The sequence below is a fragment of the Pan paniscus genome, chromosome 9, assembly GCF_029289425.2.
Source record: "Pan paniscus chromosome 9, NHGRI_mPanPan1-v2.0_pri, whole genome shotgun sequence".
Taxonomy (NCBI): Eukaryota; Metazoa; Chordata; class Mammalia; order Primates; family Hominidae; genus Pan; species Pan paniscus.
In genome coordinates this window covers 75,811,504-75,822,500 of record NC_073258.2, presented here as the reverse complement: position 1 = coordinate 75,822,500, position 10,997 = coordinate 75,811,504, and the positions used below count along the sequence as shown (strand labels likewise).

The following is a 10,997-nucleotide window of genomic DNA, read 5'->3' as shown; positions in this document are numbered from 1 at the left end:
GCCTATGTATCTGTTCTTGTGCCAGTACCATGCTGTTTTGGTTACTGTAGCCTTGTAGTATAGTTTTAAGTTGGGTAACATAATGCCTCCAGCTCTGCTCTTTTTGCTTAGGACTTCCTTGGCTATTCAGGCTTTTTTTAAAGGTTCTTTATAAATTTTTAAATACTTTTTTCTAATTTGGTGAAGAATGGCATTGGTAGTTTGATAGGAATAGCATTGAATCTATAAATTGCTTTGGGCAATATGGCCAGTTTAACAGTATTGATTCCTCCTATCACGGGCATGGAATGTTTTTCCATTTGTTTGTGTCATTTCTGATTTTTTTTTTAAGCCGTGTTTTATAACTCTTGTTGTAGAGATCTTTCACCTTCCTCGTAGCTGTATTCCTAGGTATGTTATTCTTTTTGTGGCTATTGTGGACAGGATTGTGTTCTTGATTTGGCTTTCAGTTTGGAGGTTGTTGGTGTATAAAAATGCTATTGAATTTTGTACATTGATTTTGTATCCTGAAACTTTGCTGAAGTTGTTTATCAGATCTAGGAGCTTTTGGGCAGAGACTATGGAGTTTCCTAGGTGTAGAATCACATTGTTTGCAAACAGAGATAGTCTGACTTCCTCTCTTCCTATGTGGAGGCCTCTCATTTCTTTCTCCTGCCTGATTGCTCTGGCTAGGACTTGCAGTGCTATATCGAATAGGAGTGGTGAGAGTGGGCATCCTGTCTTGTTCCAGTTCTCAAGGGGAATGCTTCCAGCTTTTGCCCATTCAGTATGATGTTGGCAATGGGTTTCTCATAGATGGCTCTTATTATTTTAAGGTTTATTCCTTAAATGCCTAGTTTATTGAGAGGTTTAAACATGAATGATGTTGAATTTTATCAAAAGCATTTTCTGCATTTATTAAGATGATCATGTGGTTTTTGTTTTTAGTTCTGTTTATGTGATAAATCACATTTATTGATTTGCATATGTTGAACCAACTTTGCATCCCAGGAATAAAGCCTACTTGATCATGGTGGATAAGCTTTTTGATGTGCTGCTGGATTTGATTTGCCAGTATTTTTTTGAGGATTTTTGCATCTATGTTCATCAAGGATATTGGCCTGAAATTTTGTTGTTGTTGTTGTGTCTCTGGTGGGTTTTGGTATCAGGATGATGCTGGCCTCAAAGAATGAGTTAGGGAGGAGTCCTTCCTCAATTTTTGGAATAGTTTCAGTAGGAATGGTACCAGTTCTTTATACACCTGATAGAATTTGGCTATGACTCTGTCTTGTCCTGGGCTTTTTTTGGTTGGCAGGCTTTTTATTACTGATACAGTTTCAGAACTTGTTATTGGTCTATTCAGGGATTCAGTTTCTTCCTGGTTCAGTCTTGGGTGGTTGTATGTGTCCATGGATTTATCCATTTCTTCTAGGTTTTATACCTCATATGTTCGTAGTAGTCTCTGATGTTTTTTGTAATTCTGTGGGGTCAGTGGTAACATCCCCTTTGTCATATCTAATTGTTTTTATTTGTATCTTCTGTCTTTTATTAATCTAGCTAGCAGTCTCTATCTCATTAACTTTTTCAAAAAACCAACTCCTGTATTTGTTGATCTTTTTTCTTTTATTTGAGACAGGGTCTCACTCTGTCACCCAGGCTGGAGCGCAGTTGCATGATCTCAGTTCACAGCAGCCTCAACCTCCCATACTCAAGCAATCCTCCCACCTCAGCCTCCCAAGTAGCTGGAACTATAGGTGCACTTCATCATACCCAGCTAATTTTTTGATATTTTGTAGAGACAAGGTCTCACTGTGTTGCCCAGGCTGGTCTCAAACTCCTGAGCTCAAGAAACCATCCCACCTCAGCCTCCCAAATTGCTGGGATTACAGGCATTAGCCACCATATCCAGGCTGTGGATCTCTTGAATAGTTTTTTGCATCTAAATTTTCTTCACTTCAGCTGTGATTTTGGTTATTTCTTGTTTTTTGCTTGCTTTGGGGTTGGTTTCCTCTTGTTTCTTTAGTTTCTCTAGTTGTGATATTAGGTTGTTAATTTGAGATCTTTCTTTTTGATGTGGGTATTTAATGCTATAAATTTCCCTCTTAACACTACCTTAGCTGTGTCCCAGAGATTCTGGTATTGAAGCAGCCCTGTTGTCTAGGGTGATACCTAAGGTTCATTGTCTCATGGCCAAGGAAATAAAGGATATGGACACACAAAGAGTGAGTTTAAGAGAGCATAAGTTTAATAGGTGAAAGAAAGAATAGCTCCCTGCTAGAGAGAGGGGTCCTAGAGAAATAAGTTGCTGGATCTGCAGTGAAATGCAGGGGTTTTTATAGGTGCCTGGTGAGGAGGCAGTTTCTGATTTACATAGGGTGCAAAAGATTGATTAGACCAGGTGTGCATAGGACACTAAAAACTGGTTAGGAATCGCTGTGCCATTTGCATAGGGTATGAAAAGCTGGTCACCCCTAACCAAATTTTATTATGCAGGTGGGTCCTCTGCCTGGCCTGTGCCACACTGCCCATTCCTTTACTGTACATGTGGTAACAAACAAAACAAGGGAAGATGGAGCCTCTATGTTGGACATGCCTGGCCCACAGGTAGCCCTTTTCTATTGACACAGCTGCTGACATTCCCCTGTGCAAGATTCCAGCTCACTTATCTATGTTTGCAGCTTGATTTTTCAGGCTTCTCTTTGTTGGAAAAAGATAATTTTTTTTTGAGACAGAGTAATGCTTTGTCACCCAGGATGGAGTGCAGTGGGTTCAAGTGATTCTCCTGCCTCAGCCCCCTGAGTAGCTGGAATTACAGGTGTGCCCCAACACACCTAGCTAATTTTTGTATTTTTAGTAAAGATGGGGTTTCACCATGTTAGCCCAGGCTGGTCTCAAACTCCTGACCTCAAGTGATCTGCCTGCCTCAGCCTCCCAAAGTGCTGGGATTACAGGCATAAGCTACCGTGCCTGGCTGGAAAAAAATAATTTCTTGTACTGCGTTTTGTTAAAAGGGAAGCTCTACTGAGGACTCTTTTACCTTCACTATCTGCCTTAATAATTTCTTTCTACCCCCTGTATCATATTTCCCTGCTGAGGAGTGGAAACACTACAGCTGGTAGGGGTATTGGAGGACAACTCTTTCTGGCTACTTCCTGCTGAAGAGGGGCATCATGTGGGGAACAGCAGCTAAGGCTCCTTCTGGAGTTGATCTAAAGGTTCTTGGAAGAAAGGCATGTCCATGTGTGGTTCCATCTGCAGCACCATTTGGAGTTTAATAGCTTCTAGGCAAGAAGAGATAAATTTTACAAGACGGTTTAGAATATAGGGTTTGAATATGAATATTAAGAATCCTGCTGGTGAATATTAAGAATCCTGCTGGGAGCCAAGATGGCCGAATAGGAACAGCTCTGGTCTACAGCTCCCAGCGTGAGCAACACAGAAGATGGGTGATTTCTGCATTTCCATCTGAGGTACTGGGTTCATCTCACTAGGGAGTGCCAGACAGTAGGCGCAGGTCAGTGGGTGTGCACACCGTGCGCGAGCCAAGGCAGGGCGAGGCATTGCCTCACTTGGGAAGCTCAAGGGGTCAGGGAGTTCCCTTTCTGAGTCAAAGAAAGGGGTGACGGATGGCACCTGGAAAATCAGGTCACTCCCAGCCAAATACTGCGCTTTTCCAACGGGCTTAAAAAACGGCGCACCACGAGATTATATCCCACACCTGGCTCGGAGGGTCCTACGCCCACGGAGTCTCGCTGATTGCTAGCACAGCAGTCTGAGATCAAACTGCAAGGCGGCAGTGAGGCTGGGGGAGGGGCGCCCGCCATTGCCCAGGCTTGATTAGGTAAACAAAGCAGCCCGGAAGCTCGAACTGGGTGGAGCTCACCACAGCTCAAGGAGGCCTGCCTGTCTCTGTAGGCTCCACCTCTGGGGGCAGGGCACAGACAAACAAAAAGACAGCAGTAACCTCTGCAGACTTAAATGTCCCTGTCTGACAGCTTTGAAGAGAGCAGTGGTTCTCCCAGCATGCAGCTGGAGATCTGAGAACGGGCAGACTGCCTCAAGTGGGTCCCTGACCCCTGACCCCCGAGCAGCCTAACTGGGAGGCACCCCCCAGCAGGGGCACACTAACACCTCACACGGCAGGGTACTCCAACAGACCTGCAGCTGAGGGTCCTGTCTGTTAGAAGGAAAACTAACAAACAGAAAGGACATCCACACCAAAAACCCATCTGTACATCACCATCATCAAAGACCAAAAGTAGATAAAACCACAAAGATGGGGAAAAAACAGAACAGAAAAACTGGAAACTCTAAAAAGCAGAGCGCCTCTCCTCCTCCAAAGGAACGCAGTTCCTCACCAGCAACGGAACAAACCTGGATGGAGAATGACTTTCACGAGCTGAGAGAAGAAGGCTTCAGACGATCAAATTACTCTGAGCTATGGGAGGACATTCAAACCAAAGGCAAAGAAGTTGAAAACTTTGAAAAAAATTTAGAAGAATGTATAACTAGAATAACCAATACAGAGAAGTGCTTAAAGGAGCTGATGGAGCTGAAAGCCAAGGCTCGAGAACTACGTGAAGAATGCAGAAGCCTCAGGAGCCGATGCGATCAACTGGAAAAAAGGGTATCAGTGATGGAAGATCAAATGAATGAAATGAAGCGAGAAGGGAAGTTTAGAGAAAAAGGAATAAAAAGAAATGAGCAAAGCCTCCAAGAAATATGGGACTATGTGAAAAGACCAAATCTACGTCTGATTGGTGTACCTGAAAGTGATGGGGAGAATGGAACCAAGTTGGAAAACACTCTGCAGGATATTATCCAGGAGAACTTCCCCAATCTAGCAAGGCAGGCCAATGTTCAGATTCAGGAAATACAGAGAATGCCACAAAGATACTCCTTGAGAAGAGCAACTCCAAGACACATAATTGTCAGATTCACCAAAGTTGAAATGAAGGAAAAAATGTTAAGGGCAGCCAGAGAGAAAGGTCGGGTTACCCTCAAAGGGAAGCCCATCAGACTAACAGCTGATCTCTCGGCAGAAACCCTACAAGCCAGAAGAGAGTGGGGGCCAATATTCAACATTCTTAAAGAAAAGAATTTTCAACCCAGAATTTCATATCCAGCCAAACTAAGCTTCATAAGTGAAGGAGAAATAAAATCCTTTACAGACAAGCAAATGCTGAGAGATTTTGTCACCACCAGGCCTGCCTTACAAGAGCTCCTGAAGGAAGCACTAAACATGGAAAGGAACAACCAGTACCAGCCGCTGCAAAATCATGCCAAAATGTAAAGACCATCGAGACTAGGAAGAAACTGCATCAACTAACGAGCAAAATAACCAGATAACATCATAATGACAGGATCAAATTCACACATAACAATATTAACTTTAAATGTAAATGGACTAAATGCTCCAATTAAAAGACACAGACTGGCAAATTGGATAAAGAGTCAAGACCCATCAGTGTGCTGTATTCAGCAAACCCATCTCATGTGCAGAGACGCACATAGGCTCAAAATAAAAGGATGGAGGAAGATCTACCAAGCCAATGGAAAACAAAAAAAGGCAGGGGTTGCAATCCTAGTCTCGGATAAAACAGACTTTAAACCAACAAAGATCAAAAGAGACAAAGAAGGCCATTACATAATGGTAAAGGGATCAATTCAACAAGAAGAGCTAACTATCCTAAATATATATGCACCCAATACAGGAGCACCAAGATTCATAAAGCAAGTCCTGAGTGACCTACAAAGAGACTTAGACTCCCACACATTAATAATGGGAGACTTTAACACCCCACTGTCAACATTAGACAGATCAATGAGACACAAAGTCAACAAGGATACCCAGGAATGGAACTCAGCTCTGCACCAAGTGGACCTAATAGACATCTACAGAACTCTCCACCCCAAATCAACAGAATATACATTTTTTTCAGCACCACACCACACCTATTCCAAAATTGACCACATACTTGGAAGTAAAGCTCTCCTCAGCAAATGTAAAAGAACATAAATTATAACAAACTATCTCTCAGACCACAGTGCAATCAAACTAGAACTCAGGATTAAGAATCTCACTCAAAACCGCTCAACTACATGGAAACTGAACAACCTGCTCCTGAATGACTACTGGGTACATAACGAAATGAAGGCAGAAATAAAGATGTTCTTTGAAACCAACGAGAACAAAGACACAACATACCAGAATCTCTGGGACACATTCAAAGCAGTTTGTAGAGGGAAATTTATAGCACTAAATGCCCACAAGAGAAAGCAGGAAAGATCCAAAATTGACACCCTAACATCACAATTAAAAGAACTAGAAAAGCAAGAGCAAACACATTCAAAAGCTAGCAGAAGGCAAGAAATAACTAAAATCAGAGCAGAACTGAAGGAAATAGAGACACAAAAAACCCTTCAAAAAATTAATGAATCCAGGAGCTGGTTTTTTGAAAGGATCAACAAAATTGATAGACTGCTACCAAGACTAATAAAGAAAAAAAGAAGAATCAAATAGATGCAATAAAAAATGATAAAGGGGATATCACCACTGATCCCACAGAAATACAAACTACCATCAGAGAATACTACAAACACCTCTATGCAAATAAACTAGAAAATCTAGAAGAAATGGATAAATTCCTGGACACATACACTCTCCGAAGACTAAACCAGGAAGAAGTTGAATCTCTGAATAGACCAATAACAGGAGCTGAAATTGTGGCAATAATCAATAGCTTACCAACCAAAAAGAGTCCAGGACCAGATGGATTCACAGCCGAATTCTACCAGAGGTACAAGGAGGAACTAGTACCATTCCTTCTGAAACTATTCCAATCAATAGAAAAAGAGGGAATCCTCCCTAACTCATTTTATGAGGCCAGCATCATTCTGATACCAAAGCCAGGCAGAGACACAACAAAAAAAGAGAGTTTTAGACCAATATCTTTGATGAACATTGATGCAAAAATCCTCAATAAAATACTAACAAAACGAATCCAGCAGCACATCAAAAAGCTTACCCACCATGATCAAGTGGGCTTCATCCCTGGGATGCAAGGCTGGTTCAATATATGCAAATCAATAAATGTAATCCAGCATATAAACAGAACCAAAGACAAAAACCACATGATTATCTCAATAGATGCAGAAAAAGCCTTTGACAAAATTCAACAACCCTCCATGCTAAAAATTCTCAATAAATTAGGTATTGATGGGACGTATTTCAAAATAATAAGAGCTATTTATGACAAACCCACAGCCAATATCATACTGAATGGGCAGAAACTGGAAGCATTCCCTTTGAAAACTGGCACAAGACAGGGATGCCCTCTCTCACCACTCCTATTCAACACAGTGTTGGAAGTTCTGGCCAGGGCAATTAGGCAGGAGAAGGAAATAAAGGGTATTCAATTAGGAAAAGAGGAAGTCAAATTATCCCTCTTTGCAGACAACATGATTGTATATCTAGAAAACCCCATTGTCTCAGCCCAAAATCTCCTTAAGCTGATAAGCAACTTCAGCAAAGTCTCAGGATACAAAGTCAATGTACAAAAATCACAAGCATTCTTATACACCAATAACAGACAAACAGAGAGCCAAATCATGAGTGAACTCCCATTCACAATTGCTTCAAAGAGAATAAAATACCTAGGAATCCAACTTACAAGGGATGTGAAGGACCTCTTCAAGGAGAACTACAAACCACTGCTCAAAGAAATAAAAGAGGATACAAACAAATGGAAGAACATTCCATGCTCATGGGTAGGAAGAATCAATATCGTGAAAATGGCCATACTGCCCAAGGTAATTTACAGATTCAATGCCATCTGCATCAAGCTACCAATGACTTTCTTCACAGAATTGGAAAAAACTACTTTAAAGTTCATATGGAACCAAAAAAGAGCCCGCATCGCCAAGTCAATCCTAAGCCAAAAGAACAAAGCTGGAGGCATCACACTACCTGACTTCAAACTATACTATAAGGCTACAGTAACCAAAACAGCATGGTACTGGTACCAAAACAGAGATATAGACCAATGGAACAGAACAGAGCCCTCAGAAATAATGCCGCATATCTACAACTATCTGATCTTTGACAAACCTGAGAAAAACAAGCAATGGGGAAAGGATTCCCAGTTTAATAAATGGTGCTGGGAAAACTGGCTAGCCATATGTAGAAAGCTGAAACTGGATCCCTTCCTTACACCTTATACAAAAATTAATTCAAGATGGATTAAAGACTTAAACGTTAGACCTAAAACCATAAAAACCCTAGAAGAAAACCTAGGCATTACCATTCAGGACATAGGCATGGGCAAGGACTTCATGTGTAAAACACCAAAAGCAATGGCAACAAAAGCCAAAACTGACAAATGGGATCTGATTAAACTAAAGAGCTTCTGCACAGCAAAAGAAACTACCATCAGAGTGAACAGGCAACCTACAAAATGGGAGAAAATTTTCACAACCTACTCGTCTAACAAAGGGCTAATATCCAGAATCTACAATGAACGCAAACAAATTTACAAGAAAAAAACAAACAACCCCATCAAAAAGTGGGCAAAGGATATGAACAGACACTTCTCAAAAGAAGACATTTATGCAGCCAAAAAACACATGAAAAAATGCTCATCATCACTGGCCGTCAGAGAAATGCAAATCAAAACCACAATGAGATACCATCTCACACCAGTTAGAATGGCAATCATTAAAAAGTCAGGAAACAACAGGTGCTGGAGAGGATGTGGAGAAATAGGAACACTTTTACACTGTTGGTGGGACTGTAAACTAGTTCAACCATTGTGGAAGTCAATGTGGCGATTCCTCAGGGATCTAGAACTGGAAATACCATTTGACCCAGCAATCCCATTACTGGGTATACACCCAAAGGATTATAAATCATGCTGCTATAAAGACACATGCACACGTATGTTTATTGCGGCATTATTCACAATAGCAAAGACTTGGAACCAACCCAAATGTCCAACAATGATAGACTGGATTAAGAAAATGTGGCACATATACACCATGGAATACTATGCAGCCATAAAAAATGATGAGTCCATGTCCTTTGTAGGGACATGGATGAAATTGGAAATCATCATTCTCAGTAAACTATCGCAAGAACAAAAAACCAAACACCACATATTCTCACTCATAAGTGGGAATTGAACAATGAGATCACATGGACACAGGAAGGGGAATATCACACTCCGGGGACTGTTGTGGGGTGGGGGGAGGGGGGAGGGATAGCATTGGGAGATATACCTAATGCTAGATGACGAGTTAGTGGGTGCAGCGCACCAGCATGGCACATGTATACATATGTAACTAACCTGCACAATGTGCACATGTACCCTAAAACTTAAAGTATAATAAAATAAAAAATGAAAAAAAAGAATCCCATTATTAGTGGGGGTACTATAGGCTATAACCATGACAGTAGAGTTTGATACCTGATAGCCATTTGATGGGTTATAATACTAGTTGCCTCCACCAGATGTCGCTGTACTTTACCAGAAGTGTAATATAAAAGCAACATTTTTCTTTGAAAAAAAACATATATTCCCCCTTGACTTGCCATTAGAAGATAATTGTAGGCCTGGGCTATCTTTTATGACTTGTGATGTGATTGGGAGGAACACATTATTGGGTGGCTAGAGTAACTTTAGTGTTAACCTTGGCTAAATCTTTCCTGTAATTATTAATCCTGTTGTAAAAATTAGGCAGAATATTGCAGCAATTAGAATATTCCATCCAGAATTCTACATTGCAGGTACCACAGTATATAGTCCTACTGCAAATAGCAGAGTAAGTATAACAATTTACACAAGGGTGGTGTAGTAGATAATTTCCATCTTAAATTTTACTCACCAAGAATTTCCCTTTGGGAGTCTATGAAGTTACAAGTGTAATCTCATGGATAATCAAAATCTTCCCACAAGTATGCATCAAAAAGAAGTTCTAGTATCTCACAGCGAATCTCGAGAGGAAAAGTAGAAATAACTGAAAGTATCTGATAAGGTAGGAGTGGGACTGAGTAGGATGAATAGCCCTTACTCATTTACTTATCTTTTATGATTTTCAGCTTAAGATCTCCTATTTCTTCACATGGATATCCAGGACATTCCTCTGGGCTGTCTGGGGTTGCTCTCTCTCTCAGGTTTCCAGGCTTTGACTTGAGTGATGCATCCAGGAGTCCATTCCTGTGACTTTTATCGCTGAGGGGTTGAAAGAACAGTGTAGGGCCCTTCCTAACTTGGGCTTAGGTAGGGAGACAGAGGGCAGAGTCTTTATTAATACCACATCTCCTGGGTTAAATAATGATGGTCCTATTTTGGGGGGTTGGGCTTCTGCTAGTTGTGTTAATTCCTGTTGGAAGTGAGCTAGGGAGGTTACATGCTTAACCAATTTAGAGGTGTCTTGGTCTAATAGAAAATCACTTGTAAGGAAAGGCTGTTAATACAGCATTTAAAATGGGGTCAGACCTAACTTTGAAGGGGTATTTCTTACCCACAGTAAAGCCATGGGAAGAAGAGTGACCCAAGGAAGGTTAGTTTCTTGGAACAGTTTTCTGAGATGTCTTTTGATAATATCGTTTGTCTTCTCTACCTTTCCTGAGGACTGGGGTCTCCAAGCACAATGGAGATGATACTGTATGCCTAGTGCCTTTGTGACCCCTTATGTGACAGCTGTCTTAAGCAAGGGGCCATTGTCACCTTGAAGGCACTTAGGTAGACTAAAGTGGGGAGTTATTTCATTAACTAACAAACACTTTTATTACCTTGGAGGCCTTTTCTGTACAGCATGGAAATGCTTCTATCCAGTTAGTGAAAGTATCTACCCATACCAGGATGTATTGGATGTCCTTCTTCTTTGGCACGTGGGTGAAGTCTATCTGCCAGTCCTTCCCTGGATGGCTTCCCATCCTTTAGGTTTGAGGAGGAAGGAGATGCCTGTTAAGGGGATTATTATTATTTTGAGACACAGTTTCACTCTGTTGCTCAGGC

The 10,997-nt window shown here is 41.2% G+C and overlaps 1 protein-coding gene and 1 pseudogene across 40 annotated transcripts in view; one reads left to right on the top strand and one right to left on the bottom strand.

The window, feature by feature from the left end:
- The window catches only part of XRRA1 (X-ray radiation resistance associated 1), a 107,763-nt gene that overhangs the window by 61,891 nt on the left and 34,875 nt on the right, over positions 1–10,997 (top strand). The gene's annotated exons all lie outside the window — the stretch shown is intronic.
- The window catches only part of LOC129393393 (large ribosomal subunit protein eL31-like), a 59,848-nt pseudogene that overhangs the window by 33,152 nt on the left and 15,699 nt on the right, over positions 1–10,997 (bottom strand).